The following is a 5,499-nucleotide window of genomic DNA, read 5'->3' as shown; positions in this document are numbered from 1 at the left end:
TCCAACCCCGTCCCTCAAATATTCGTTAATTGTTTAAATATTTTAGCATTGAGGACAATGTAAACCTCAAGTGTGTAGATTGGGGAAATTTGAAAATTTTAACCCGATAGTACCTCGAAGAGTGGTCGGAAACCAAAGTTGTTAACTGTTAATTATTTCCATGAATGCCAAGTATAGGTTTCTGGTCATGGTTGGTTTTCCAGCTTCTCGATAGTCTTACTCACAAATGTTTTCATAACGAGAAGTTGAAAATGGGGTCGTTTAGGCGGGGATAACGAGTCACGGGGACAGGTACACATGTTTATATCGGCAACCTAATTCCTCTGGTACGTGTGTGAGTTTGACCACATATATATAATACACATATAATATATAGTACACACATGTCATTTCAGTGCTTTCATCGAGAGTGATTTGATTCTTTCATGGATCGGGATCGTAGTTGGCATAAATGCAAAAGTGATAGAGGCAATTAGGTTAAGCCTCGTCTGGATGAGTGAGAGTGTGGGTACTGGGGGTTGGGACTCATACATTATACATATGAGCGTTGGTAATGAGAGGAGCGGGGGGTTGGTTACCTTAGAAAACATTTCTTTGACCTATTCTTTCATTCGATTAACCCCGATGTTACATTACGAGACGATCCGGCTTAATAGGTTTCTTTGTATTTGTATTTGTATGTGTTCATGTATTTGTATTTGTCCAGTATTAAGCATCAAGTTTATTATGTTTTAAAAAAATAGCAAAAAGCCAAAAAGATGTCTGTTTATATTCAGTTACATAATTAGTAGTTCGTTTGTGTGAAAAAAAAAAGATGAAATCATTATTTATGCTAGTATTGTTAGTTAGTTGTTATCATCGTTTGAGCTAGTTGAAAAATTCCTTTCCATACCCTTACACCTAGCCCTGTTACAACCCTTTTTAAGTCCTCTTGATTTGCACTTGTGTCAAAGCAGTTTATGGATGGACAGTTGTTCGTACTGGGTACTAAGAGCAGAGTGATACTAGCACATCTTTTGTTTATCCAGATATTAAACCGAGAGGAGAGATGTTATATTATGTGGGGTATGAGCATGTGTACCTTAACCGGAAACAAAGTACACTCGTCTGGGCGGCTCTATTGTTTTATTATAGCACATAATCTTATTTGTGGGATGTCAATCTTATCTGTGTATGACCTTAAACCTTACTAGTATTAATGGCGATAATTTACAAACCAATGATGGAGGTTGATGTTTGCTTTATAGTTTGCTTGAGGGCAAGCAAAAGATAAGTGTGGAGATGTGATGGTTGGTTAATTTGTATATGCTTTAGTCGTTTATTTATCAGTTTTAATCGTTTATTGTAGGAACTTCGATACTTCATACGTGTATTATTGTATTTCAGGCCACATGCGTTATAGTGCTTAATTTGGACTTGCTGGTGCATGTATTGAAGACCCGGGACGTCCAGCATGCATAACGAGAAGACAAAAGACTTTTGCTGGAAACAAGACCCATCGCGATACGCGATGGGCTTGCTTGAGGACCCATCGCGTATCGCGATGGGATGTTAAATGAAGTGTTGACCAGGGTCCATCGCGTAGCGATACGCGATAGACCAATGAAAGCCCCATCACGATGGGGTGTGCTGACGGGAAATTTAAGGTTTATATCAATTTCATTCGAGGACGGCCCTATCTTCGTTTTTATCAACCAAGGCGATTTCCAGAGCTTTCAGGGGGGCGATTCCATCATTCCAACTTGTATCAAGATCGCCTACATGCTTCATATCATTCATATCGAAGATCTCACGATGTCGAGGCTCGGCTAATTTCCTAAAATCTCACCCGGGGATGTATAGTTTGTAATTCTTTCACTTTTCTCATGTGACTACGAACACTTATGTATAATTGTTTATGGTTGATTTATGATTATTGATGTTTGGTATTTCTGTGTGTTCAATCGGTTTAGCTTTACGTTGATCTGAACGATTCATTACCAGTTGCTATAATAATTGATCATGACTATTTGGTTAGATTGAATACGATAAAACATATAATTGCCCTTAACTGAGTCACACTTGCAGGGACTGTTTGATAACCAATGCCGTGTGTAAAGCAATTGTTGATGTCTAAGATTTTGTCTGATTGGTCAGTCTGTAGTTAACCTCTAATAATTAATCTGTTAAGTTGCATGAGGTCACTGTAGATTGCTTACTTGAATTCCCGGGTGTGATTTGCTTTTATTAATTTATTGAAACTCGTTTGCTTGTTCCTTTGCTTAATTCTAAACTAAACTATTTGCTTGTGTGATCAGCCCTAAAATCTACTACTTCATAATATTAAATCTGTTACACGATTTTTATTGACCACATACTCCTGGTGGATATGATACCTTACTTAACCTAGCTACTTAGGTTAATTAGGTTTTTGCATGACTCGAACGACGGTTATCAGTTGGACTCACGGGTTAACATTGGACCGTCAAAACTGACCGTGAACACCCAACGTAGTAATTTATTTAATTTATAAAACTATAGATATATCATACTCAAATTAAAGTGAATAAAAAGTTCATTTTTATGGTGTAACTTTTTTAGAAAAATATTAATGTACGAAAATTTTATGGTCGTTTAAAATTTGTGAAGGAAAGTTGGTTTAACATTGAAATTTAAGTTAATATATATTTAAAGATGAAGGGGTAAGCATGGAATTATTCTATCATTTGACAAAAGTTGACAAACGTTGGAGGTGCAAAAATGTAAATAATTTAAGGAGTTAAAATATATCGTATTAATTGTGTGTTTAAAAGACAAGTTTGTCCTTTTTGTAAGCCCCCCCGGGGCGTCGCTGATCGATACGAGATCCGCACGAGGCTAGGATTACGGAATCCACCTAGACTCGTTTATGGTGTAGAAGACGAAGAACACGATTATACTCAAACAAACACACGAACAAACACACGAATGGGATAAACAAATCTGCAGATCTTTTATAATAATCAAAACCACGTTACATACCGAACATAAACAAAACACGGCCGACCCGAGGTGAGCTCTACCTCCGGTCGTCCCACACGACTCCCCCTCTCTGTTTCTCTCTAGCTACTTGAACTGAACACACAATACTCTAACTTTCTGGATTAACAAACCTAAACAAGACACACATATATATATAAACAACTTCGCGGGCTTGGGCTTGGGCCAGTAGGCGAAGTTGTTCTAACTTCTCCTACGGCAAAGTTGTTCTAACTTCGCCTATGGCGTATCCGCTGATCAGAATTGCATAGCGACGGTCACAAAATGCACCAACACATTTATATATATATATATACCTTGTTCATTATTGGTTGTAATATATAGACAGGCATACACGGTGTATATATTATACGGCGTGTAAGCTGCACGTCGTATTACATATATGGCATATATGTATGTAGCATATAACATATATACGCTCACACCTCAAGTGAGTTTACTTATTATATGATGATATTAAATAAAATAATGTAATAAATAAAAGTTTTAATTTGGGTATTAAAGTTGTAATGGCTGGATGAAACCTATTAAAATTTACATTTAATTGAGTTGATTGTGAGCAAGTGAAAAATGTGATTTAAAAGGGGTTATTAGTTAAAATCGGAGAATGGCGAAAAAAAACAGAGAGAGAGAGAATTTCGGGAGTGGCTGGCATCAAACACAGACCATCATTGTGACATACTTCAATTCTCGTTTATTTAATTTACACGATCCGGGCTTGTATTCAAATCTTAATAATTAATTAAATTGAGTGTTTATTAGTACTTTGTGTTATTTAATTCATTTGATAATCATTTAATAATGAAATATGTTAAAATATCCTTCAAAACACTTAAAAACGGAAAGTGTTCAATTGGAACATGAAAACGTGACTAAATTGGTCCAAGTTACTCTTCGGGACGGAGTGGAAGAAGGGAGGGGATTCTCGAACGCGGAAAAGGATCCAATAACTTCGAAAGAATTGAACGAGGAGCCGTATGAGGTGAAAATCTCATGTACGGTTCTGTAGAGTGGCAGTAAGGGTGACTTATCTGTCAAATTTTCCACTATCACCCCAAAAAAACCAAACTCTGCCTTACGTAAAGTTGTCAGAGTACGATTAACCTTTGGAAATCGGGCTAAAACGCATTTTCATAAGCTATAGAAACCAAAACTGTCAAATCAGGAAAGTTGTCAAACCCATCTCGCTGCATCACGTGACGAGGCTAGCCTTAGTTGGCCACGCGACGTGGCCCCCAGGTTGTTGCAGACCAGACTTCGGTTTTTATCAATTTTCAGCTCGATTAGCTCATTTTTGACTCATTTAAACCCGTTTAACCCCCAATCTTCATCCAAATCTCGTTGTAATTCAAATATATTAATTCTAGAACATTCATTAGCATGTATTATCCAATACCCACGAATTTTATCGCGTAAATTAAGATAATTATCAAGAATTATGTTTATCCTACTTAAGTATGAGTTTTAAACAAGTTTGGTGATTTATTGATAAGCATGAAGCTATAAGTCGATTCATATATAAAAAAGGTCCCTTATCATTCATTATCTGCTACTAAATCATTAGTTCACCTTATCATTCACGAATTCAAGTCCTAGCTCTAGTGTTCTTCTTCGGTTGACTTTCAAAAGTCAAAGTTCTTCATCTTCTCGATCTCTCCTAGTTCTAATCCGAATTCCGGGTAAGTTTGTACATAAAAGTTGATCTAATTCATCATATGATCAAAATACCTCATTTAGTTTTAAAGGGTTGAGAGGTTATCATGTTCAATTTAATCACATTCGTTTTAGGGTTTATGTTAGGGTAAAATTGGGGATTTTGCAATTAACGAATCTTCTAGTCAAAATTAGTTTTCGGTCCAGAAGACTTTTATGCTTATTTTCACTTTTTGCATCTGATAGACTAAAACCCAAACTCATATTCGCTATTCGGATTCTGACCCGCATCAAATCGCTTAAAGTCGTTTATTTCATAACTTGAGTTCTATTTATCCGTTTGATGTGATTCTAGTGGTGTTATTCTCAATTTTGACTCCAATTTGTTATCTCAAATTCTCAGGTCTTTTTGTGTCAGGTTAGTCAGCACGTTAATTTCCTCTTTTATTATTATTGTATTATTATCTCGCCTAAATAATAAATGTGAGTAATTCACGCCCCTATTTTTCATATTTTAATTTTTGGGGGTAACATATGTACCATATCTATCAAAAATTTATTTATTTACATCTATACCTCATCAACACAATTCAATATTATGTGTTTATGGATTTATTGTTCATCAATAATATGTTATATGGTTATGTGTTTGTTTTTATTGTTTGGCGGCAACCTCATTCTCATCGAGTATGCATACCTTACCCCGGTACGTTGGCTCTGTGCTAGACCGAAAGGGTCCACATCTATTTATTTGGTAATTGTTATATATCATTAATGTTGTAATTGTTTATAATCGCATACGAATTATTTGGTTTACAATATTATAAT

This window comes from Bidens hawaiensis, unplaced genomic scaffold (genome assembly GCF_021521415.1).
Source record: "Bidens hawaiensis isolate Kalapana, Puna unplaced genomic scaffold, B.hawaiensis_p1.1 tig00000702_1, whole genome shotgun sequence".
Taxonomy (NCBI): domain Eukaryota; kingdom Viridiplantae; phylum Streptophyta; class Magnoliopsida; order Asterales; family Asteraceae; genus Bidens; species Bidens hawaiensis.
This window is presented reverse-complemented; position numbering follows the sequence as displayed.